The sequence below is a fragment of the Bos indicus genome, chromosome 18 (assembly GCF_029378745.1).
Source record: "Bos indicus isolate NIAB-ARS_2022 breed Sahiwal x Tharparkar chromosome 18, NIAB-ARS_B.indTharparkar_mat_pri_1.0, whole genome shotgun sequence".
Taxonomy (NCBI): domain Eukaryota; kingdom Metazoa; phylum Chordata; class Mammalia; order Artiodactyla; family Bovidae; genus Bos; species Bos indicus.
In genome coordinates this window covers 63461555-63488747 of record NC_091777.1, presented here as the reverse complement: position 1 = coordinate 63488747, position 27193 = coordinate 63461555, and the positions used below count along the sequence as shown (strand labels likewise).

The 27193-nt window shown below is 45.7% G+C and overlaps 2 pseudogenes; both read left to right on the top strand.

Annotated features, from left to right (window-relative positions):
- The first annotated feature begins 77 nt into the window (after positions 1-77).
- LOC139177223 (putative killer cell immunoglobulin-like receptor like protein KIR3DP1) lies at positions 78-13749 on the top strand (annotated as a pseudogene).
- A 4134-nt stretch (positions 13750-17883) lies between these two features.
- Positions 17884-26039, top strand: LOC139177001 (killer cell immunoglobulin-like receptor 2DL4; annotated as a pseudogene).
- The last annotated feature ends 1154 nt before the right edge of the window (positions 26040-27193 follow it).

The window sequence follows — 27193 nt, the reverse complement described above, 5'->3', positions numbered from 1 at the left end:
GCTGGCGTCTTAAAGAGCCAGTGCGTGCTTCTTTATGCTCTTTCACAGCCATGTGCACTGAGGGTGCTGGGGTTCCAAGGGTAGAAACGAGACAATAAGATCCCCCTCAGTCTAGATCTGCACTGGCTGATAAAGTAGTTACCCAGCCACGAGGTACAGACAATGACTCTACACGTATATGAAGCAGAGCATTCAGTTCTTCAGTCACACCCACCACATTTCAAGTGCTCAGTAGCGTCATGTGGCCAGGCGCCATGGTGCTGGACAGAGCAGATGTTTAAAAAGTCCCATCATCACAGAGAATTCTACTGGACATTCCACTCCAGATCACTGAAGGGCTGCAGAGAGAACACTTGCCCCAGGGAGGCTTTGCATGTGTTGCATTAATCCATAGATATTTGGGCTTGTTGTTTATTTTTGTTTGTTTTCACTGAAAAAAAGGATTTGAGAATCTTGCGCCTTTTAAATTAACAATTGGTGGCACAATGTGGCTTGGCTCAACCAAGAGGAGGGCTGAAGAGGATAACACCATGAGGACCCTGGTGTGAACTGAGTGGCAAATGGGATGAAAATCAAGCTCCACAGAGCCTTAGTTGCTCATTGAGCTCTCTGTGTGTGATGTCTCTCCTGGCTTAGAACTAAACCACCCAAGAACTCATTACCAAGAAATTTCAGGATCACTTAAAGTGAAGACATTCTGGGTCTCCTGTGTTGCTACTGTCACTGTTTCCATTTTTCCCCCTGCTGCTGCTAAGTCGCTTCAGTCGAGTCCGACTCTCTGCAACCCCATAGACGGCAGCCCACCAGGCTCTCCCGTCTCTGGGATTCTCCAGGCAAGAACACTGGAATGGGTTGCCATTTCCTCCTCCAATGCATGACAGTGAAAAGTGAAAGTGAAGTTGCTCAGTCATGACCCCATGGACTGCAGCCCACCAGGCTCCTCCATCCATGGGATTTTCCAGGTAAGAGTACTGGAGTGGGGTGCCATTGCCTTCTCCGTTTTCCCCCTAATTATCTTTATTTGTTTTTGGCCTTTAGGTGCGGGGACCAGCTGTCAGAATCTTCCTTTTTCTTAATGTTCACAGTGTAGACATGAACTCCAGTTATTCTTATATATCTTCTTTTAAGAAAATAATTGAATGTTGGCATTTGATGCCTGCATTCTGCAGAATCTCAGTTCTTCAACCAACTACAGAAGATGGGTTAACCTGGGTCATGGGTGTATTTCTGTGTGTGGCATCAATGCCTGGTACATAGTAGGTGCTCTGCAATAATTTATGAAATGACCCAAGATGAGAAGTAAATTCCATTTCTGGAGGGGACTGGGAAAATAAAGTTCTGAGTCCTATTTGGAGCCAAACTGTCCAGGGCTGATTCAGAATGAAAACCTGGGTCCCACCCTCTGGAGCAGGGGGTTAGACAAGGCAGAAAGAGAAAGAGCTGAGACCTCATGTCTGGGCTGAGATGCCTCCTGAGCCCTGCCTGGAGACATCAGCACCAGGTACACGGAGGGGCTGCACCCTATTGTGAGTCTATGGCTGTGGGAACCCTGAGGGGTGGCCGCAGCCCCCCAGGGACCACATCCTGTTTGTCCTCTAGGGCCCCTTGGTCTCCTCATCTGTACAGGGCGGGGGCAGGGGCAGCTGGGCACTCAGAGCTGCAGACATGCCTTCCATCTTCTCTGAGCTTCTCCTCCTCGGCCAGTTGTGCAGAGTAGGGAGGGCACCGCAGGAGGGCACAGGACGCCCACCCTGCCCCCAGTTCACAGGAACCTCATGGTTCAGACAGCGTGAGGGGCCAGGGATCCTGATGGGGAGAGAATGAGCCCAAGCATTTGGCAGCAAATCTTTCACTTCCAAGGCTGAGTCTGGGCCAGAAGACCCTGAACCCTGCAGGTGAGTCCTCCTGGGTCTCCTGGGACCCATATCTCACTTGAGTCCCAGGAAGTTGGTAAGGGGCAAGGTCAGGCACTGGGATTCTAGAGTGATGCTGATGAAACCTGGAAGGGCTCATGAGCTGGGCTGGGGAGTGAGGGGTGGGGAAGGCCTGGGACTCAGTCTCTAATTTTCTTCCAGTGACCTTCCACAAACCAAATATCTGGGCTGAGACTCTTTTGGGCAGCTCAGGGTGCCCATGTGAATACACCCTATGCAGAGTTGGAATGTGAGAGTGAGTACACAGACCATAAGGGAGTATGCTGCGGTTGGCCTGCATTATTTGGAGAAGGAAATGGCAATGCATTCCAGTATTCTTGCCTGGAAAATCCCATGAACATTGGAGCCTGCTTGCCTACAGTCCATAGGGTTGCAAAGAGTCAGACATGGCTGAGTGACTTCATTTTCTTTCATCTTGTTTTAAAATTTATTTATTTTACTGGTTCCATTTTTTAATCTCATCATATACATATTTTATTGAAGTGTAGTTGACTTACAATGTTTCAGGTGCACAGCAAGGTGATTTTCAGTTATACAAGCACACATACATTATTTTTCAGATTATTTTCCATTTTAGGTTATTACAAGATATTGACTATAGTTCTCCATGCTATACAGTAAATCTTTTTTGCTTGTTGCATACCTTTTTTAAAAATTAGAAATCTAGCATTGGGGTACTCTTTCTGCCCCCTTCTGATGCCTATGTCAGAAGTTTTCTCTATCTCCTTTATACTTTAATAAAACTTAAAAAAAAAAAAGAAATCTAGCATTGTATTCATCCTTCTATTTTTAAATTTATGGTATATTCCATGTCGGTGTTATGCTACACTGAGAGTGAAAGCATTATGCCAAAATCCTACCATGTCCATGATAAAAGTAAATGGAAAAAAATGGCAATGTTAATTGTGGGAGGAAATATTGAATCATATTATGTTACTGGTGGGCTTTCCTGGTGACTCAGATGATAAAGAATCTGCCTGCAACACAGGAGACCTGAGTCAATCCCTCGGTTGGGAAGATCTCCCGGAGATGGAAATAGCAACCCACCCCAGCATTCTTGCCTGGAGAACCCCCATGGACAAAGGAGCCTGGTGGGTCACAGCCCATGGGATCACAAAAAGTCAGACACGACTGAGGGACTAACCTCTTCTCAAGGCTCTGAACTTGAAAGGTATAACACTTTCCCATTCGTATAGAGATAAAAAGTGGCAGAACAGACAGAACCTTTTGTCTTGTCAGGGGCTTAAAGGGACTTTATGACCAGACCTGCATGGACAGCTTCAAGAACAAAGGATTCCAGAATTTAAAGATTTCCACAGTGGAGGGGATGTAAGTATACCTATGGCTGATCCATATTGATGTATGGCAGAAACCATCACAGTATTGTAATTGCCCTTTAATTAAACATAAATAAATTAAGGGGGAAAAAAGCTTGCAACAGGGCTTCCCTGGTGGTCTAGTAGTTGGGAATCTGCCTGCCCATGTGGGGGACACAGGCCCGATCCCAAGACCGAGAAGATTCCACATGCCTCGGGGCTGTTAAGCCCGTGGGCCTCAAGCCCATGTGCCTAGAGCGGGTGCTCCACAACAAGAGAAGCCACAGCGATAAGAGACCCTGCACACAGCAAAGAGCAACCCCCCTGCCCACAACTAGAGAAAGCCTGTGCACAGCGAAGAAGACCCAGCACAACCATTAATTAGTTAATTAAAACACTGCAACAACCAGCCACACCTCCTCCTCTTTTAGTGTGTGTATGTGTGTGTGTGTAAAAGTGTGAAAGTGTGAGTTCACACATGAGTGTTTAATGTGTATTGTTCTCTTTTCTTGGAATTTTCTTCCCCACGGGCTAGGGTTATTTTACATTCAGTAAACACTGTTGGACCATCCCTCTCACTCCCCAAAAAGCCCATCTAACTCAGGTAAGATGATGCTTTGGGGCACAAGTTCACGATCTCATTGGTGTGCTGGCTTTCCAAATAAAGTCACTATTCCTTTCCTGAAGACCTCATCACTCTGCCCCTTGACAAACAACATGAGGTTGGACTCAGAGCACATTCATGAGACATTAGCAGAGGTGTCGTTCATTTCAGACAAAATCCATAGACATCACTCTCACAATTGGTATCTGTGGTTTAAAAGAAGATACGCAGATGGCCAACAGGCATATAAAAAGATGCTCAGCATTGCACATTAGTAGAGAAAGGCAAATCGACACTGCAAGGAGGTACCACCTCATAGCGATCAGAATGGCCATTATTAGACAGTTGCCGAATAATAGATGCTGGAGAGGGTGTGGAGAAGAGGGAAACCCTCTTACACTGTTGGGGGAGTGGAAACTGGTGCAGCCACTGTAGAAAACAGTATGGAAGTTCCTCAAAAAAAGTAAAAGCAGAGTTTCCATATGATCCAACAATTCCAGTCCTGAGCATATGTCTGGAAAAAAACTATACCTTTAAAAGATTCATACACCCCTATGTCCATAGCAGCAAAACTTACAATAGCCAAGACATGGGAACAGCCTAATTGTCCATCAACAGATGAATGGATAAAGAAGATGTATATGCTTATACGCACAGAGAATGGAATACCACTCAGACATTTAAAAAATGAAATCATACCATTTGCAGCAGCATGGGTGAACCTGGGATTAACATATTAAGTGAAGTAGACAGAAAGAGAAAGACAATTTTCTGTGATATCACCCATGTGTGGAATCTAAAAGGAACATATCAATGAAAGAGGAACAGACTCACAGACAGAGAATAGGCTTGTGGTTGCCAAGGAGGGAAGGACTGGGAGCTTGGAATTAGCAGATGAAATCTATTTATACATAGAATGGATAAAGAATGAGGTCTACAGTATGGCACAGGGAATTTTATTCAGTATCTTGGCATAAATCATAATGGAAAAGAATATACATGTCAAGCTGAATCAACTTGCTGTACAGCAGAAATGAACTATACTTCAATATTTTTTTTAATTTTTAAAAATTTGTGGTTTCTATATCTGCAATGAACCTTACATGACAGTAAAAATGCACAAACTGAAATGACAAAGAATACAGATCAATTCTGAAACATGATATTAAGTAAATAAGAGGAAATTTTAAGAAGGGTGACTGTACTGTTACTCCATTACATACATAAAGATCAAGAGGAGAACCAGATTTATTACTTAGGGAGCATCACTAATGTTAATGACCCCCACCGCCAGCAAAATGGTGTGGAATCACTGCCCTTACTGAGGTTTGTTTCCTGTCTATGAACAACAGCTGAATTGGCTGTATGTCTGCCCTTGGCATCCTGAAACTGGATGCCAAAGCTGGGCCATTTTGCCCCAGTTTGGAGTTGATTGTTGTGGACACGCCCCTCACTCAAGCAATCTGTAGCTTGGAAGTCCCTACTTGACATATTTTGTGTTCATCTGAGTATCTAGGAAGCAAGGTGGTCCACCTTTTCAGGCAGAACAAATCCCCTTCCCCCCAGAACACCGCAGTCATCTTTACACACATTATCTTTGTGTACATGTGTGGTCCTTGGCTTAGAAAGGGAGGAAGAGAGACAGAGAGAGTGTCTGTGTGCAAAGTTTCCACTCACAGTCACGAAATAATTTCAGATGAAGAACAGTCAGAGAAAGACAAATATCACAAAGATATCATTTATTTGTGAAATCTAAAAAAATGAACTTATTTACAAAACAGATTCACAGAGAATGAACTTACGGTTACCAGGGGGGATATTGTCAGGGGGAGGTTAGATTGGAAGTTTGGGACTTACATATACACACGGCTATATAAAAAATGCATGACCACAAGGACCTACTGTATAAAACAGAGGATTCTACTTAATATTCTGTAACTCCCTAAGTGGGGAAAGAATTTGAAAAGCAATAGATGCATGTACATGTATAACTGAGTCACTTTGTTGTACACCTGAAACTAACACAGTTAGTTTCTTAATCACACATATTACAATGTAGAATTTTTAAATATTTTCAAAGAACCATAATATGCATGTCTGGTCTTCTCATAAGAATGCAAAATAAAAGTCTCTATTAATGAGTCTTTAATTGGCAACCTGCACTGAGCCTGACATACGAGGTGGGAACATGTGATTTCTCTTCTTTGAAGAGTTAAGGTTAATGAGATTTATCAAGAGCTTGAGAAAAGCATCCTGCATGGTATACACTGAATCGCCATTTCTACTTCGTAAAGGCAGCAAGATCTGTCTGAATCCTCTTAGGTTTATAGTTAGGGAAACAAAAAGTGAGGATTGGGTCATGAGGCATGCTCCAGATGAGGCTCAGGTCAGACTTCCATCCCTGGCGTGAGAAGAGGCTGGCCATCTTCCCATGTGACATGACCCAGGCTGACTGTACCAATAGCACCGCCCGCCTTCCGCATCCTGTGCCTCTGTCAGCTTTGCTCAGTTCTGCCTCCTGTCTCACAGAAGCAGAGCCATGTGCCCCACACTCCTCAGCCTCCTGAGTCTCGGTGAGTCTGGAAAGACACGGTAGGAGAGGGTTACGGTGGAAATCTGGGGGTCTTCACACCACTGACCAGGTTCCCTGGATGAGTGTGCAAGGAGCGTGGGGTCCATCAGGACAAGCCATCTCTGACATGCTTTTCCTTCTAGGATTCTGTGTGAGTCTGAAGATCTGGGCACTTGTAGGTGAGTCCTCCCCATCCCTTATTTCTCTGTTGAGCAGAGCAGTTGGGGCTGATGCAGATGACACTGGGGGCTGGGGTGAGACCCCTGTGGATCCCAGGTCCTCCTATTGGCCTTGATAGTCATATTCACTCTCCCCAGAGGTTAGTCCAGCTCTGGACTCTGGATCTGAAGGCACAGTGTGAAGTCTGGGAGTTGGGAGCTAGGCCCACTGAGTGCCATTTCTATCATGAGAGGGGAGCAAGAGGCTGCAGCCCACAGACCCTCCCCTACAAGTAGGCCCATGCCATCTCCAACCAACCCTTAACAACAGGATCTGTGGGTCCACCTGCTAGACCTGACCCCAGGGAAGGGTTTGGTCATTAGGCAGGGCCACATGGACCCTGTCACACATTTGATGTGTGATTGTAGGTTAGCTAACAAAGGAGGGAGGTTCAAGGTTTACTTCCTTCTTTTTAGTCAAGTGCCTTTTTCACTGCTTAGTTGTGTTAGTGTTAGAGTATCGTGTCTGACTCCTTTCGACCCACGGACTGTAGCTCAACAGGCTCCCCTGTCCATGGGATTCTCCAGGCAAGAATACTGGAGGCGGTTGCCATTTCCTTGTCCAGGGGATCTTGCCAACTGAGGGACTGAACCCTGGTCTCCTGCCTTGCAGGAAGATTCGTTACCGTTTTGAGCTACAACAAATGCAACAGGGAAGTCCTTTCGCTTCTTGTCCATGCATCAATTTTTCTGTGGTGTTTTATTTGCCTTCATCGTGAAGCTTGTGGGATCTTAGTTCCCTGATCAGGGATCAACTCGGGCCCTTGGCAGAGAAAGTGCCAAGTCCTAACCACTGGACTGCCCAGGAATCCCCAGGTTTTTTGTGTTTTGAGAGAAAGGTTTTCAACATTTTTTCAACCCAAAGAGTGATTCATGTCCTGAGAATTTCCATGATGTCCATCCTGGATTGACTGTGTCTCTGTCTGTCCCCAAGCCCCAGGTGTCCTTGAGCATCAGGGTGATGCACTTTAGGGGAGGAGAGTTGGAAGAATTAAAGGGGAAGCCCACCCACGAGGGCAGTGGGGAGAGCTGACTGTTCCCATTTTCTTCTCAAAGCTTGTGTCTCCTTCTCTCCTAGGTGAATATGAGAAGCTGTCTTTGTCAGCCTGGCCAAGCCCCGTGGTTCCCTTAGGACAGACTGACTCTTTGGTGTCACTCATGTTCTCCACTTAAGAGCTTCACACTGTTCAAAACAGATGAGAGAAGGCATTTGCCTGAGCTCCAGGGACATTATGTCAACAACTTCACCCTTGGCCCTGTGACCAGAGAACATGCTGGGTTCTATATGTGTTCTCGAGCCTATTGGTCTGCACCCAGTGACCCCCTGCAGATTGTGGTCTCAGGTAGGAGGGGTCCAGCCCAGCCCAGGATAGCCGTGCCTGCAGGCAACCCTTCCCTAGGTCCACGTCCCAGTGCAGCCCAAGACTTCCTCAGGACTACCAGCCAGGACTGAACGAGGGAAAGAGAACCCACTCTGAGAGTTTAAACTCAGGGTGTTGAATATAGGGACGGGGTGCCCCAGTGCAGGAAGGAGGAGCCTCCCTAGGCATTAGTTAGACAGGACGCTGCCACTGCCTGCCAGCAGGGAGGATGGGGCACGACCCTGATCCAGCACCTGCCACCCAGTAGGGAGCTGTAATCCCATATGAAGGAGCTGGAGCCCCAGGGAGGAGTCTCAGGAATGTCTCAGAGGCATGAGATGGGGTCACAGATAGGAAATGTTCCCTTTTCTCCACCTCCACCCCAACGTTCTGCAGTCATCGCCCACATTCTAGATGAGTGTGAAGGGAGCCAGGGTATGCATCCTCAGACCCAACCCAGCCCCCACCACGCATATTAGGGATGGAATGAAGCTGAGAGCATAGCAATCCACTCAGTATTCTCAACTGGAGAATCCCATGGTCAGAGGAGCCTGGCTGGCTACAGTCCATGGAGTTGCACAGAGTTGGACTCAACTGAAGTGACTGAGTATGCATGCATGAACCCGAGAGCAGATCCAAAAGCTAAAGAGCTTAGAATGAGCACAGAGGAGGCTGAAGGTCTTGAGCAAAGAGAAACATGAGCCAGACGTAAAAGCATGAGCCAAAGCCTGAGAACAAGGCTAAAGAGAATGCAACAAAACACACAGGAAGGGTAATTGGCTCCGCTGGCAAATGGGGAGGAGTTTTACACCTTCAGCTCTCAAGGGAAGCGCTGAAGTGGGTGACTCACTGAAGCTCACAACCTCTTTGCTCCTAGGTGTGTTCACAAAACCCTCCATCTCAGCCCACCCAGGGCCCATCATGCAGCGGGGAGAGAATGTGACCCTCCGCTGTGACTCACCGGTGGTGTTTGACAAGTTTATCCTGCACCAAGAAAGCAGCACAGGGCATTTCCAGAGACGTGGAGGGATGCTCACTGGTGGACATTGCACAGCTGACTTTGTCATTGGCCCCATGAGTTTGGCGAGTGTGGGCACCTACAGATGCTACAGCTCTCTCAGCAGCTCCCCCTATGAGTGGTCAGCCCCCAGCGATCCTGTGGACATTGTCATCACAGGTGAGTGTGGCCAGACCAGTCCCTTCTGCTCTCTGTGTCACAGAAGGTCTGGTGTCCAGTCCAGCATCAGTACTGGGAAAGAATGACAGGCATGCAGAGACACTCACAAGCTCAGGAGAGGGAACAAACCAGAGAGAGGAGGTGTGAAAGTGGAAGGGAAAAGAGAACACAGTCCCTGCCATGTGCTGAGAAGACACAGCCGGTGACAGAGTGAAGGAGCAAGAACGTGAAAGAATGACCAACGGAGAAAAATGTACCAGAGAAGGGACGCGGGCAATTCCCCTGCTCAGGCAGCCAATGACGGTTGGTTAAGGGGTTGGTTTCCTGCTTTGATGTCAGAGCTCCCTTCCTCTATCAGGAGCACACTGTGGTACCAGACGCCCTTGCAGTCTGGCCCCTGTGTGATCGAGTTGAATGTCAACACCCTGAAGTTGCTCAGCCTCGCAGTTTAACTCTCCTTCTGCACAAAGAGAGGGAGAGCTGTCCCTCCAACCCTCCCCGATAAGGAGTCCCTTCCAGCCCCTGGGGGTGGGCAGGGCAGCACTGAACACGCCCTCAAGAAAGAGGTGGTCAAAGATCCTGTGAGATTCTGGCAATTTTCACTCCATAATCTCTTCTTCTGGGTCAATGCCATGCTTTCTGATGGTCCCCAGCAGTAGTTAGTAGGTTCCGTTTATTTCAAGAGAACACATCTGGTTGATTTTTTAAATTTATTTTATCTTATTTATGTTTGTTGAAGTCTAGTGGATTTCAGATGTTGTTAATTCCTGTTGTACAACAGAGTGATTTAGTTATTCATATACATATATTCTTTCTTTTAAAAAGGATATTAAATGACACTCCATTTTTAAAGTTATTTCTGAAGTTTTCCCTGTGCTGGGTCTCCCTTACTGTGGGGCTTTCTCTCCTGGCAGTGGGTGGCCTTCTCATTGCAGTGCTTCTCTTGTGTCACACTTCTGGTTAGTCCTATACTTAGGACTAGAGTTATTTTGTGCTCTAAGTTCAAGGTCTCTTCCTTCCAGGTCTGTCCAAGAAACCCTCTCTCTCAGCCCAGGGGTGCCCTGTGGTGAGGTCAGGAGAGAATGTGACCTTGGTCTGCAGCTCCGAGAGTGCCTTTGACCAGTTCCATCTGCTCAGGGATGGGGAGAACCTTGGGTGCCCACTTGCTGGAGGGCAGAGCCCCCATGGAGCACTCCAGGCAGAGTTCCCTCTGGGTCCTGGGACCCCAGCCCACAGTGGGATCTACAGGTGCTATGGCTCCTTCACTCACTCTCCCTACTTCTGGTCAGACTCCAGCGACCCACTGTTCCTGTCTGTCAGAGGTGAGGGACCTCTTCCTGGCCCAGGCTTTGTTGTTCCTGTTCAGTCGCTATGTTGTCCAACCCTTTGCCACCTTGTGGACTGCAGCACAACAGACTCCTCTGTCCTTCACTATCTCCTCCACATGGATCACAGCCTTGTAATGGTGAAGGGGCCTTCGTACCTCAGTGAAGCTATGAGCCAGTCATGCAGGGCCACCCAAGCCTGAAGGGTCATAGTGAAGAGTCCTGACAAAACGTGGTCCCCTGGAGGAGGAAGTGGCAACCCATTCCAGTATTCTTGCCTGGAGAACCCATGAAGAGTCCCATGCTTTACAGTCTAGAAAATGAGATTGCACTAGGCAAAAAGCCCATTTGGGTTTTTGCATAACATGTTACTGTATGATGAGCCATATATCAAAGGCTCCTTGTTGGTGTTAGGGGAACCTTATGGCTTCTGGAGGAATGGAGGCAATGAGAACCAGAGAGAAAGAGAGATAGTAGATCCATCTCAACCCTCTTCCACTTCCTGTATGGATGCTCCACATCAGAGTCCTGTCTATCCATGCAAAAAAGGAAAAGAGCCAGGGTAGACCCTGGAGGAGGAGAGGCCAGGCTCATTTGGAAAGATCAGAGATTGCATTGGCCTCTTGCTCTTAATGTTTTCCCAGAAGCACCTCTGACATACAGGTGATTTCCCAATTAAGGAGCACAGATACTCATTCCAGGAGCAGAGAGAATGTCTTGCTTATAGCTGTCTTTCACCACCCGGCATATCTTTCCTGCCTCCTTCCACCATCCCTTCTCCAGGATGGAGGGTCCACTCAACGCATTCACGGGGAGGGACCAGAAGCTCTCCCCTCCACCGTCAGTGCTCTGAGGGATGACAGAGTCAAGGGCAGGCAGGAGGTCAACCTTCCAGAAACAACATTCCACCTTCAGTTAGTATGAGGAAGGTTACTGTTCACCCCTTCTCTCTTTTTTTCCCCAAGGATCCACTACAAGTACTTGCCCATCAACCATGAATCCACACACCACAGAAGGTAAGCAAGATGGTGTCCTATCTCAGAAAATTTCTGAGAAGACAGAGGGTTCCTGTGTGTGTGTTGGCTCTGCCAACTCCCAGCTCTGTGACTTTGGGCTCCTCAATGTCCCTGTCACGTGAGCATTTGAGACCATGGTCTGCCTAGAACCAGAGGGGACATTGAGCTTCTCATGCTCTGTGACTGGGAATTTCTAAATTGAAGAAAGTGGATCAGAGTGACCTAACCCCATGTTTAAGGGAGATGCTTACCCTCCCTCCACCAGGATCTTTGGGTATGGATGGCAGTGCATGTGGAGAATTTTAGGGAGCACCTTTATATGTATTATTCCTCTTAGTGTTTTGTGAACTAAGCATTCCACAGGTCAGAAATAAAAGTGTCATATCTTCTTGAGGATTCCATTCGAAGTCTATGTGGATGGAGGGGGAAATGTACTGTGGATTAAAGGGTCACATTCATCCAAAAACACCAGGCCTTGTCATATGGGGCAGCAGAGAAAAACTGCATTGGTGCCTGGGGGACCTTGTTTCAGACCTCAGCTGGTCTTGCGTGGCCTCCTTACTTCATCCACTGCTAGCATCTCTCCTGGATGCTTTGGTACCTCCTGGGAAGTGGAGGCCATAACTGATCAGGTTGACAGGTGCTGACGCACTTTGACACAAGGAAACAATAACTCCTGTGTGTAGGGGCAGGGTGTATGCAACGAATAACCAGACCTTCTTCCCTTGGCTTGTTGGCAGAAGCACAGCTTCCTCAAGCACACTCCAGCACGTGGTACATTGTCCTTGGGCTCATCATAGCCTTCACCTCTACCAGCATCATCCTCGCTGCTCTTGTCTGTCACTGGTGTTCTACCCAAAATCGTAAGTCTGAAGGGGGTGAGCTCAGCATCATCTGACCCAGGGGGAGTGGGCTCATAGCAGAGAATGGCATGTTCACTTCTTGTAGGTTAAAAACTGATTTCCGTTGTTGTAATCCCTGATGAAATATCTTCCAGAGACCCAGGGAACCCTGTAATTTTTATGAAAATATGTGTTGATTTATTCTTGGCTGCATCAGGTCTTGGCTGCAGCATGGGGGATCCTCATTGTGGTGCTGGGGTGCAGTTCAAGGCTACAGAGCTCACGGGCTCAGCAGTTGCAGCACTAAGGATACTTGCTTCAAGGCATTTGGGATCTCAATTCTCCCACCAGGGATAGAACCCCGCTCCCTGAACTGGAAGGTTGACCCTTAATCCTCGGGTCACCAGGGACATTTCAAGCCCTGTTCTTCCCTTACACTACAACCATGCATTTTTTCCCCTACATGATCTTGGGAATCTGCTGATATGTGGAAGAGGATGGTCCATAACAGAAGATGTAGGATGGGTCCATGAGTTTGCACAGATTCATGAGACAGTCTGTGAATGGCTGGGCTTGTTTATGGAATATTTTGTTTTGTTTTGTTTTGTTTTCATTTAGTGGAGTAGACAGGCTCAGCAACCTGGGGCACACCCCTGCCTTTTTCTGGCTTTGACGTAACTATCAAAGTTACGGAGGTCTGGAATAACTGCCTCCACCCTGAAGAGCCTTGACTCTCTTCCATTTGCAGATGTTGCCATCATGGAAGGACAGCCCATGGAAGACAGAACAGTGAATGGTGAAGTGAGTCCTCCCAGCCCAAATCCTTGCCATAGTCTGAGCCCCTCCAATGCCCAATGCCCCAGCCTTTGAAGATCACACCTCAGTCCATCATTCTCACCTCTCTCCTCTCAGGACTCTGCAGCAGAAGACGTGATATACGCTCACTTGGACCTCGGGACCCTCTCTGAGAGACGGTTCAATCCCACTCCCCTGAGGCCCATGCACCCCTCTGCTGAACCCATTATTTATGAGAAATTCGAAATTCGATGTAAACCAAGACTGTGCTGAGCCCTGAATTGGCCCCATCCTATGAGCACACAGAGTGTCACCAATCGAGGACCTAGATCTCTTGTTAAAGGGGTTCTTCATGGACACTCCTTCCCCTCCAAAGCAGCCCAGCAACTCTGAGGTGAGGAGTGGAGTCCAAGAATTACAGTATCGTCTTCAAAAATCCCACCACCTCTTAATGATCGCCTGGCTATTCTAGGACTCTATTGTAACTATCTCACCTTTTGGGGAGATACTATAATCAATCGCTCATACTAGGTAGCTTATCATGATCACCCTACTTTTTATACAATTCCAATAAAGCATAAAAAATTTGCCAGTTGATTCTTCAAATTATTCAGTTTAAAACAAAATGAATAAAAGTAAACCCCTCTGTTCAGTAACATTTTACAAGGGTAAACTTATTTACAAGACTGAAACAGACTTGTAGACTTAGAGAACAAACTTAGAGTTACCAGAGGGGAGGAGTGGCAGGACAGATAGTTTGGGAGTTTGGGATTGACATGTGCACACCGTTATATTGAAAATAAAATGCTTTCCATGAAAAAATAATAATGCTAGTTGGCCAAATAAAAAGATGAAGTGTACTCTGAGATAGCCAGTATGGTGCCACTAACCATATTAGGCTGAACATACGCATGCTAAGTCAACTCAGTCATTTTTGCAACCCATGGTCTGTAGCCGCCCAGGCTCCTGTGTGCATGGGATTCTCCAGGCAAGAATACTGGAATCGGTTTCCATTCTTTTCTTCAGGGGATCTTCTCGAGTCATCAAACTCAGGTCTCTCAGGTCTCTTGCAATGACAGGCAGATTCTTTACCACTGTGCCACCAGAGAAGCCCCCTCAGCTTTCTAAAAAGAATAAACTCCTGACTTTTGAGAACATGGATTGACTTGGAGGTCATTATGCTTAGTGAAATAAGTCAGACAGGGAAAGAGAAATGCTATATATTTTCACTTCTATGTGGAATCTAAAAATCAAAATAGTGATTTCCTTGATTGTCCAGTGACTAAGACTCTGGGTTCACAATGCAGGGGGTCCAGGTTCAATCTCTGGTCAGAGAACTAGATCCCACAAGCTACAACTAAAAGGATACCACGTTCCACATCTCAGATCTGATGCAGCCAGATAAACAAAAATAAGTATTAAGAAAATAAAAATAGATGGACAAATATAACAAAGGAGAATCAGGCTCACAGACTCAAAGAAGAAACTAGTGGTTACCAGAGGGGAGAGGGCTGGGTGTGAGGGGCAGCAAAGTATGTAGACTGGATTAAGAAATACCAACAACCATTGGGAATGCAAACTAGTACAGCCACTATGGAGAACAGTGTGGAGATTCCTTAAAAAACTGGAAATAGAACTGCCTTATGATCCAGCAATCCCACTGCTGGGCATACACACTGAGGAAACCAGAAGGGAAAGAGACACATGTACCCCAATGTTCATCGCAGCACTGTTTATAATAGCCAGGACATGGAAGCAACCTAGATGTCCATCAGCAGATGAATGGATAAGAAAGCTGTGGTACATATACACAATGGAGTATTACTCAGCCATTAAAAAGAATACATTTGAATCAGTTCTAATGAGGTGGATGAAACTGGAGCCTATTATACAGAGTGAAGTAAGCCAGAAGGAAAAACACCAATACAGTATACTAACACATATATATGGAATTTAGAAAGATGGTAATGATAACCCTGTATACGAGACAGCAAAAGAGACACTGACGTATAGAACAGTCTTATGGGCTTTGTGGGAGAGGGAGAGGGTGGGAAGATTTGGGAGAATGGCATTGAAACATGTAAAATATCATGTATGAAACGAGATGCCAGTCCAGGTTCAATGCACAATACTGGATGCTTGGGGCTAGTGCACTGGGACGACCCAGAGGGATGGTATGGGGAGGGAGGAGGGAGGAGGGTTCAGGATGGGGAACACATGTATACCTGTGGTGGATTCATTTTGATATTTGGCAAAACTAATACAATTATGTAAAGTTTAAAAAAAAAAAAAAAAAAAAACTCAGAGCCCAGAAACCAGAAAGGAAGAGGAAGAAAGGGCCTCTGCAGAAATACTCCAAATAGCATTTGTCATTGGGTAGTGGAAACATGGGCAATTACCCCTATACTCATAAACTCAGAGCCCAGAAACCAGAAAGGAAGAGGAAGAAAGGGCCTCTGCAGAAATACTCCAAATAGTATTTGTCATTGGGTAGTGGAAACATGGGCAATTATCCCTATACTCATAAACTCAGACCCCAGAAAACAGAAAGGAAAAGGAAGAAAGGGCCTCTGCAGAAATACTCCAAATAGTATTTGTCATTGGGTAGTGGAAACATGGGCAATTATCCCTATACTCATAAACTCAGACCCCAGAAAACAGAAAGGAAAAGGAAGAAAGGGCCTCTGCAGAAATACTCCAAATAGTATTTGTCATTGGGTAGTGGAAACATGGGCAATTATCCCCTACATTCTTTGTAATTTCCTGTAAAACTTTTTTTTGGATCAAGCATAGATAGCGTGCTTCAAATGCTTGGCGGGGTAGTTCCTCTCTGCACTCCTAAAAAGGTGGATGCGATTTAATTTAGATACTTTCATTTGCAACTGGAAACCACTGGAGGAAAAAAATGCACACTTTTGTTCTTTTGGAAATGAGAGGAGGCAGTGAAAAGAGAAGTGCAGAAGGGAATAAGAGGGGAACAGAAAAACCAGCCACACTTGCCCCATACTTAAAAAACAAGACACCACAAGCCTGGAGAATCACTAGGGAGAGAAAAGTCAACAGGATAAAGGAAGATCTGAATGGAAACTTCCAATTCTTAAAAATGACACTTTCCTAGTCAAAGAAATGTACCCTGAATATTGGGGATTTAGGTATTTGCTTATTAAACATTATTTAAAAAGAAAAAAAAAAAAAAAAGAAATACCAACAACCATTTATAAAATAATTAAGTCACAGGGCTATAATGTCTGGAACAGGGAATATAGTCAATATTTTATAATATTTTGTACTCTGTGTAATCTATGAAAATGCTGAATCACTATGTATACACCTGTAGCTAATATAATATTGTAAGCCAACTATTCATAAATTTTTAAAATTTGTTACATGTTCAAGGAACTTGGCAGTGCATACATACAGGGAAAAGAAAATACAATATAGGAAAATGCATAAATTTTAAAAAATCATGAAATTAACATTTTCAATAAAGCCATTTTTACTGTGGATGTCATAGAGATGGTTGAACATTAAAGATAAAATATAATGCTTATGGTGTTAGAAAGTGTTCTAGTTTCATTCTTTTACAAGTGGTTGACCAGTTTTCCCAGCACCACTTGTTAAAGACATTGTCTTTAATCCATTGTATATTCTTGCTTCCTTTGTCAAAGATAAGGTGTCCATATGTGCGTGGATTTATCTCTGGGCTTTCTATTTTGTTCCATTGATCAATATTTCTGTCTTTGTGCCAGTACCATACTGTCTTGATAACTGTGGCTTTGTAATAGAGTCTGAAGTCAGGTAGGTTGATTCCTCCAGTTCCATTCTTCTTTCTCAAGATCGCTTTGGCTATTCGAGGTTTTTTGTATTTCCATACAAATTGTGAAATTATTTGTTCTAGCTCTGTGAAGAATACTGTTGGTAGCTTGATAGGGATTGCATTGAATCTATAAATTGCTTTGGGTAGTATACTCATTTTCACTATATTGATTCTTCCAATGCATGACCATGGTATATTTCTCCATCTATTAGTGTCCTCTTTGATTTCTTTCACCAGTGTTTTATAGTTTTCTATGTATAGGTCTTTAGTTTCTTTAGGTAGATATATTCCTAAGTATTTTATTCTTTCCGTTGCAATGGTGAATGGAATTGTCCAGGTTTGATGCACGATACTGGATGCTTGGGGCTGGTGCACTGGACGACCCAGAGGGAGGGTGGGGGCGGGGGAGGGAGGAGGGTTCAGGATGGGGAACGTGGGTATACCTGTGGCGGATTCATTTCGATATTTGGCAAAACTAATACAATATTGTAAAGTTTAAAAATTAAAAAAAATGAAGATAAAATATAATGCTTGGAAATTTTTTAATATAGGAATGAAATAAGAAATTCTATGAAAATCATATCAAGAATGAAAATAGAAAATAATTCAGTGCCTCAAAGTCATCACAGATTAGATATTGCAGCATACATTTTTGGTAAACTTGAAAACGTAGCCAAAGGTGGGTTGGGTCAGAGGTTGTGGTTCAAGTTTGTTAAACAATCTGAGGAGACAGCACTGGCCTTAACATTTTCCAGGAAGCCCAATTCCTCCCTCAGCCAGGGCCCCCACACTCTGCCTTTTTTAAGGTAAGAAGAGCCTGTGTGAGTCATCTTTCCATCCTGTGGTCAGCTTGCACACGATGTTAGTTTGGGTGTCATCATAACATCCTGTGTACTCTTTAGGTCTGCAGAGCTGCTGCCTCCTGCTCAGTAAGAGCAGCGTCATGCTGTCTGCCATCGTCAGCCTGGTATGTCTTGGTGAGTCCTGGAAGGGAATAAAGCCTGGTGCAAATATTGACCAGGAGGGCTGTGTCCACCTTAACAGAGAGCCCTGTCCTCCACAGGGGCAAAGTGGACCTTGATGGTTGGGTTCATCAAGGCCGAGCAACATCCTTGCCAACGAGGCCCATAGAACACGCTGGGGGAGTAGAAGGCCAGGTCTGACATGAGATGGATCATCCATCATGAGTCTTTCTTCCAGGATTCTTCTTGATCCAGAGCATCTGGGCACAAGAGAGTAAGTCTTTCCCCCAAACCGTGGTTGCCATCCTCCTCAAGTAAGTCTCTCCTGTAATTAGAGGGAAGATGGCGCAGAAGGTAGGGTGATGTGTCAACCATGGGAAGTCATAACCATATGAGGGTGGTCTTTTGGAAGTAGAAAATGGGAGCCCAGGGTGGCTTTGATGGTAGAGAGTCTGCTTGCAGTGAGGGAGACCTGGGTTTGATCCCTGGGTTTCGGAAGATCCCCTAGAGAAGGAAATGGCAAGCCACTCCAGTATTCTTGCCTGGACAATTCCATGGATACAGGAGTCTGGTGGGCTATAGCCCATGGGGTCACAAAGAGTCAGACACGACTGGTTGACTAACACTTTCAGGGAAATCTAGCCCCCAGTTCTGGCCCAGAGACCCTCCCCCAGATACTCTTCCCTCTGCTGAGCCAGGCCCTATGGGCACCTACAGGAGACTGTGATGCTCAGAGATGGGGTGACTGCGAGGGACTGGTGTTATCTGTAGACTGAGGGAAGGCAGCAGGGCCAGGGACCACAGACCCTTGGAGGACAAGGTGATGACTCAAGCTCTCCAGCAGTTCCATGGATAGGTATTGCAGAGAACTGCTGCTGCCCCCCATTCAGAAGAAGAGGAGAACCTATGCCCTGCCCCCTGAGATTCCAGAAGGTTCTACCACAGGCTCCATCATGTCCTGTGTTTCTCATGTGAGCTGACATCATTTCACTCACACAGGTTGTTCTTCCATTGGGTGTCTACTCTGTCTTGTTTTAGAAAACAAATTTTACATTATCAACATCCAGGAAGAATCTGTTAGTTGACACTCAAAATTCTCGGGTTTTGTGGGTAGCTCGGTGGTGAAGAACCTGCCTGCAATGCAGGGGCTGCAGAAGATGTGGGCTCAATCCTGGGGTTGGAAGATCCCCTGGAGAAGGAAATGGCAACCCACTTCAGTATTCTTGCCTGGAGAATCCCCATGGACAGAGGAGTCTGGCGGGCTATAGTCCATTGGGTCACAAGAGTCAGATATGGCTGAGCACACACACACTCAAAATTCTCAGCAGATGTTTTTTGTGTAGGGTGTGCTATGCCTCTGTGGTGTGGGAGTCTCCATGGAGCATGAGTTCCCCTGGTTTGAAAAGGAGCCTTAGAGATGTGGGAAAGGGGTGGGTCATCTGAGCCCAGTGAGAGGAAGGGGTTCCCCATTTTCTACTGTAAACCATGCATTCTTTTCCCCAGGTGATCACTACAAGCCCTCCCTCTCAGCCTGTCCAAGTCCTGTGATTTCTCAAGGACAGCACATGTCTCTCTGGTGTCACTCCCTTCATGGATTTGACAGCTTCAGGCTGCACAAAGGTGACAGAACTGTTGTCCCTGAGCTCCAGGGCATCATATTCTGGAAGGACTTCCTCATGGACCCCATGACTGAAGCACACGTGGGGACCTACAGATGTCATGGTCACTACAGTCACCTCCCCTCTGCGTGATCAAAACCCAGTGTACTCTGGAGATTGTGGTACTGGTCAGAGAGCTCTTGTCCAGAGAGGCCACCCATTGTCCCAGTCTCCCGGACCCCAGAGATTTTCGGTGGGAGTGTGAGTCAGGGTCCAGTCAAAATGACAGGAAGTGCTCCAGGCATTCTAGATAAAAAGCTATTTAATAGAGGAAATTGGGTCCCGCAGTGGGCAGAATGATGGTGCCCCATCTTGCCCACATCCTAAAACCCAAAATCTATGATTGCTACATCCCATTCCAAGGGAAATGAAACCGCATGTGGAACTAAGGTTGGTAAGCAGGTGACCTTGAGATGAGGAGGTTTTCCTGCAGATGTTTCTGTGCTTTCGATCTCTCCCACTCTGAGTGGTCAGCCCCTCAGTGACACTCTGGACACGGTGATCACAGGTGAGAATGTCAAGAGCTGGCATACAGACTGGATGTACCAGGATGTGGAAGCCCCAGGTGGTGGTATGGGAGATGAGAGAAGGGTGCTTTTTAAGGAGAGAAACTGACTTGGTGAGAGTTGCATCCAAGAGACAAAGAAAGAGGAGAAACAAGTACAGACCACGTGTTATGACAGAAAAGACAGATGCAGGGGCAGAGACAGAGGAACTCAGAGATAGAGATGGAGATAAAGAGTGAAGTGAGAGACACAGACAGAAAGGCAGGTAGCAGAGAGGGTGCCCTTCCACCCTGACTTTGCTCAGAGACCAGAAACAGTTTAGGAGCCTGGTTTCCATTTTAACTCTGCACTCTCTTCTCTACTCAAAGAACCCAAGGATACACATGTATCTACCCAGGACTTCATGACCAGGTTGATCTGTCTCAGGCTGTTTCCCCAGGAGCCCTGGTCCTCATGCCCCGGGTGATGCACAGATACTGTGTTCACTCAGATGTGGCTTCATTCCGGGTGGTTGAGCCACACTGTGCCCCAGGACACCAAGGTCCCTGGTGACGGAGCCAAACGCCAGATCCTGTATGTTGTGTGTTTCATGGGTTCTCATGCTGTATGCTCAGGCTCCCGTGCAACTTCACACCAAACGTTGTAAGATTATGGCAGTCAAAGCCCACAGAGATGGAATCAGAGAGAAAACAGAGTCAACGAAAAGCAGAGGCAGAAACACAGTTGCTGTGCACACACATATAAAATAAGCCAGAGGGACTGGGGCCGGTGGGAGAAACATGAAAAAAATAATGGTAAGTAGAAAAAGGGATAGAGAATTGATGAGAAAGAAGGGAGGGGACAGAGAAGCCCTAAAAATCAGAGACCTGGGAAGGGGGGTGGGCACAAAGATCGAGAAAGATGGTGATGTGGGGTGGGTGATAGGGATTACAAAAGAGACCCAGAGAGATAGAGAAGCAGAGGAAGTCATGGAAGTGGAAATAGATGATAGATAGGTAGATAAAATGATGGATGAATATATACATGTATGATAAAATAGGTAGATAGATACATAGGAAGGTAGATAGATGGTGGAACGATGGATGGATATATAGATAGATGATAAGATGGGTAGATAGAATTGTGAATGGAGATATAGACAGATAGTAGAATAGATAGATGAATAATGCTGAAAGATAAAGATGAGATAGAGAATGATCACCTCAGAATGAAAGAAGACAGATCAAATCAACCAATCCAAGAAGTACAGAGTGTTTTTAAAAAAATACAAGAAGGAAAAAATTTAGGAGGGAGGCAATTTCAGAGACCTAGAGAGAGAAAGTAGGAGAGAGATAGGGGAGAATTAGAGAGTGAGCGCAAGAGAGAGAGGGTTGAGAAGAACCACGAGTGTGAATTCTCAGTTCAGGGGTGAAGGACATGGGATTTGGGAAGAGCCTGTCTCATGAAACTGCCTCTCCTCCTTCCAGGTCTGTCCAAGAAACCCTCTCTCTCAGCACAGGGGGGACCGTGGTGAGGTCATGGGAGAACGTGACCTTGGTCTGCAGCTTCGAGAGCGCCTTTGACCAGTTCCATCTCCTCAGGGAGGGGTAGAACCTTGGGCGCCCGCTGGCTGGAGGGCGGATCCCCCATGGAGCACTCCAGGCAGAGTTCCCCCTGGGTCCTGGGACTCCAGCCCACAGCGGGGTCTACAGGTTCTGCGGCTCCTTCACTCGCTCTCCCTACTCATGGTCAAACTCCAGCGACCCACTGTTCCTGTCACAGGTGAGCAACCTCTTCCTGGCCCATGCTTTGTTGTTCCTGTTCAGTGGCTAAGCTGTGTCTAACTCTTCACGACCCTGTGGACTGCAGCACGACAGACTCCTCTGTCCTTCACATTCTCCCCTTCAAGGATCACAACTTTGTTGTGGTGAGGGGGCTTGTGTAACTCAATGAAACCATGAGCCATTCGAGCAGGGCCACCCGAGCCTGATGGGTCATAGTCAAGAGTTCTGACAAAACATGGTCCCCTGGGGGAGGAAATGGCAAATCACTGCAGTATTCTTGCCTCCAGAACCCCATAAAGAGTCCCATCTTTTACAGTACACTAAATCAGATTGTGGTGGCCAAAAAGGCTGTTTGGCTTTTTCCATAATATCTTATGTATCACTGAGCTCTATCTTAAGGTCTCCGTGCTGGCATCAGGGGACCTTAGAGCTTCTGGAGAAATAGAGGAGATGAGAACCAGAGAGGAAGAGAAATGGTAGATGGCATCAAAACCCTCTTCCACCCCGTGTATGGATGCTCCACATCAGAGTCCTTTCTATCCAGGCAAATAAAGAAAAGGGTCAGGGTAGACCCAGGAGGAGGAGAGGCTGGGCTCATTTGGGAGGATCAGAGATTGCATCAGCCCTTTGCTCTTAATGTTTTCCCAGAAGGACCCCTGACATACAAATGATTTTCCAATTAAGGAGCATATATACTCATTCCTGGAGCAGACAGAATGTCTCTTGATTACAGCTGTCTTTCATCGCCAGGCATATCTTTCCTGCCTCCTTCTACCATCTCTTCTCCAGGGTGGAGGGTCTACTCAATGCATTCCCCAGGAGGTACCAGATGCCCTCCCCTGCCCCATCAGTGCTCTGACGGATGACAGACTCAAGGACAGACTGGAGGTCAACCTTCCAGAAAGAGCAGTCCACCTTCAGTCAAGTATGAGGAAGGTTACTTGTTCACCCCTTCTGGCTTTTTTCCCCTAGGATCCACTGCAAGTACTTGTCCATCAACCATGGATCCACACACCACAGAAGGTAAGCAAGATGATCTCCTATCTCAGCAAATTTCTTGGAAGACAGAGGGTTCCTGTGTGAGTGTTGGTTCTACCACCTCCCAGTTCTGTGACTTTGGGCTCCTCAACATCCCTGTCATGTCAGAATTTGAGATCATGGCCTGTATTAGAACCAGAGGGGGCACTGAGTTTCTGATTCTCTGGGACTGGGAATTTCTAAATTGAACACAGTGAGACAGAGTGACCTGACCCCGTGCTTACCCTCCCTCCACCAGTATCTTTGGGGAAGGACTGGGGGGACAAGGGGATAATTTTACGGAGCACCTTTAATATGTGCTATTCCTCTGTTAGTATTTTATGAACTAAACATTCCACAGTTCAGAAATAGAAGTGTTGTGTCCTTTTGAGGATCCCATTCCAGGTCTATGTGGATGGAGGGGGAAATGTATTGTGGACTAAAGAGGTCTCCATTCACCCAAAAACACTATGCCTTATTATACGGGGCAGCAGAGGAAAAACTGCATCGGTGCCTGGGGGACCTGGTTTCAGACTGCTGCTGGTCTTGCATGTCCTCTTTACTTCATCCACTGCTAGTATCTCTCCTGGATGCTTTAGTACCTCCTGGGAAGTGGAGACCATACTGATCAGATTGAGGGATGCTGACACACTTTGACACAAGGATACAATAACTCCTGTGTGTAGGGGCAGGGTGTATGCAATGAATAACCAGACCTTCTTCCCTTGGCTTGCTGGCAGAAGCATGGCTTCCTCAAGGCCACTCCAGCCAGTTGCACCTTCTCCTTAGGCTCTCCATAGCCTTCGTCTATACCAGCATCTTCCTCGCTGTTCTTGTCTGTCACTGGTTACCCAAAAAGTAAGTATGAAGAGCCAAACTGTTACACATGTTCTACGCAAAATCATAAGTCTGAAGGAGGGAAGCACAGCACTATCTGACCCAGGGGGAGGTGGGCTTATAGCAGAGAATGGCATTTTCACTTCTGGTAGGTTAAAAGATGATTTCCTTTGTTGTAATCCCTAAATGAATCTCTTCCAGAGACCCATGGAACCCTGTTCTTTTTATGAAAATGTGTTAATTTATTCTTAGCTGCATTAGGTCTCAGCTGCAGCATGGGGGATCCTCATTGCAGTGCTGGGTGCAGTTCAAGTCTCCAGAGATCGTGGGATCAGCAGTTGCAGGATTGAGGATAGTTTCTTCAAGGCATGTGAGATCTCAGTTCTCCCACCAGGGATAGAACCCATGCTCCCTGAAGTCGTAAGTTGACCCTTAATCCCTAGGCCACCAGAGACATTCCAAGCCCTGTTCTTCCTTTCAACCACAGCCATCTGTTCTCCCCTTTATGATCTTGGGAATCTACTGATACGCGTTAGAGGATGGTCCATAATAGAAGATGTAGGATGGGCTCCATGGGTTTGCACAGATTCCTGAGAGAGTCCGTCAGTGGCTGGGCTTATATATGGAATGTTTGCGTTTTTTTGTTTTTTTTTTTTTTTAATTTAGTGGAGTAGACAAACTCAGCAACCTGGGGTACGCCCCTGCTTTTTTTGGCTTTGATGTCCCCACCAAAGATATCAAGGTCTAGAAGAATCGCCGCCCCCGTCTCCCCCCGCCAAAAGCCTTGACTCTTTTTCATTCAGAGATGTTGCCATCAGGGGAGGAGAGTCCAAGGAAGACAGAATAGTGAACGGCGAGGTGGATCTTCCCAGCCCAAACCCTTGCAATAGCCCGAGCCCCTCCAATGTGCCCAATGCTCCAGCCTTCGAAGATCACGTTTCATTCCATCATTCACATCTCCTTCCTCTCAGGACCCATCAGCAGAGGATGTGATATTCGTCCAGTTGAACTACAGGACCCTCTCTGAGAGAGTGTGCACTCCCACTCCATTGAGCCTCATGCACCTCTTTGCGGAGACCAGTATCTATGAGGAATTCGATGTAAACCAAGATCATGCTGACCCTGACCTGGCCCCATCTTTGAGCACACAGAGTGTTATAAATAGAAGAGCTACAACACTTTTTAAAGGGGTTGCTCCGTGGGCACTCCTTCTCCTCCTCCAAGGCAGCCCAGCAGCTCTGAAGTTAAGAGTGGAGTCCAGGAATTATAGGATCATCTTCAAAAATCCCACCAGCTCTTAGTAATCCCTGGCTATTCTAACACTCTATTTTAACTATCTAACCTTTTGGGGGAAGGTATTCTAATCAATCCCATATACAGGGTAGGTTACCAGGATCATCCTACTTTTTTGAAAATTCCAGTAAAGCATAAAAATTTGCAAGTTGAGTCTTCAAATTATAAAGTTCAAAATAAAAGAAGCCATTCAAAAAAAGAATCCTGTGTTCAGTAATAGTTTACAAGGATGAACTTGTTTACAAGACAGAAACAGACTTGTAGACTTGGAGAACAAACTTCGAGTTACAGAGAGAAAGGATGAGGGGAGAGATAGATTGGAAGATTAAAGGTGACATGTGCACACTGCTATATTTAAAACAAAATGCTTCCCATGAAACAATAACAAAAGCAATGCGAATTGGCCAAATAGAAAGAGGAAGTATATTCTGTTTGAGATATCCAGTGTGGTGCCACTTGCCACATGAGGCTGCGTGTCTGTGTGCTAAGTCAACTCAGTCATGTCCAACTCTTTGCGAACCCATGACATTGTGTAGCTCGCTAGGCTCCTCTGTGCATGGGATACGCAGATGACCAACAGGCATATGAAAAGATGCTCAGCATTGCTCATTAGTAGAGAGGCAAATCGACACTGCAAGGAGGTACCACCTCATAGTGATCAGAATGGCCATCATTAGACAGTTGATGAATAACATGCTGGAGAGGGTGTGGAGAAGAGGGAAACACTCTTACACTGTTGGGGGAGTGGAAACTGGTGCAGCCACTGTAGAAAACAGTGTGGAAGTTCCTCAAAAAAAGTAAAAACAGAGTTTCCATATGATCCAACAATTCCAGTCCCGAGCATATATCTGGAAAAAAACTATACCTTGAGAAGATTCATGCACCCCTATGTTCATAGCAGCCTAACTTACAGTAGCCAAACATGGTAGCAGCCTAATTGTCCATCGAGAGATGAATGGAGAAAGAAGTTGTATATGCTTATACACACAGAGAATGTAATACCACTCAGACATCTAAAAAATGAAATCATGCCATTTGCAGCAGCAGGGATGAACCTGCAGATTAACATATTAAGTGAAGTTGACAGAGAGAGAAAGACAATTTTCTGTAATATCACCCATATGTGGAATCTAAAAGGAACATATCAATGAAAAAAGAACAAACTCACAGACATAGAGAACAGGCTTGTGGTTGCCAAGGAGGGAAGGACTTGGTGCTTGGGTTTAGCAGATGAAATCTATTTATACATAGAATGGATAAAGAATGAGGTCCTACAGTATGGCACAGGGAATTCTATTCAGTATCTTGCCATAAATCATAATGAAAAAGAATATACATGTCAACCTGAATCAATTTGCTGTACAGCACAAATGAATTATACTTCAATAAATTTTTTTAATTTTTAAAAAATTGTGGTTTATCCCCCTGCTGGGCATACACACTGAGGAAACCAGAAGGGAAAGAGACACGTGTACCTCAATGTTCATCGCAGCACTGTTTATAATAGCCAGGACGTGGAAGCAACCTAGATGTCCATCAGCAGATGAATGGATAAGAAAGCTATGGTACATATACACAATGGAGTATTACTCAGCCATTAAAAAGAATACATTTGAATCAGTTCTAATGAGGTGGATGAAACTGGAGCCTATTATACAGAGTGAAGTGAGCCAGAAGGAAAAACACCAATACAGTATACTAACGCATATATATGGAATTTAGAAAGATGGTAACGATAACCCTGTATACGAGACAGCAAAAGAGACACTGATGTATAGAACAGTCTTATGGACTCTGTGGGAGAGGGAGAGGGTTGGAAGATTTGGGAGAATGGCATTGAAACATGTAAAATATCATGTATGAAACGAGATGCCAGTCCAGGTTCAATGCACGATACTGGATGCTTGGGGCTGGTGCACTGGGACGACCCAGAGGGATGGTATGGGGAGGGAGGAGGGAGGAGGGTTCAGGATGGGGAACACATGTATACCTGTGGCAGATTCATTTTGATATTTGGCAAAACTAATACAATTATGTAAAGTTTAAAAAAAATTTTTAAAAATTGTGGTTTATATGTCTGCAATGAAACATTACATGGCAGTAAAAATGCACAAACTGAAATGACAAAGAATACAGATCAATTCTGAAACATGATATTAAGTAAACAAGAGGAAATTTTA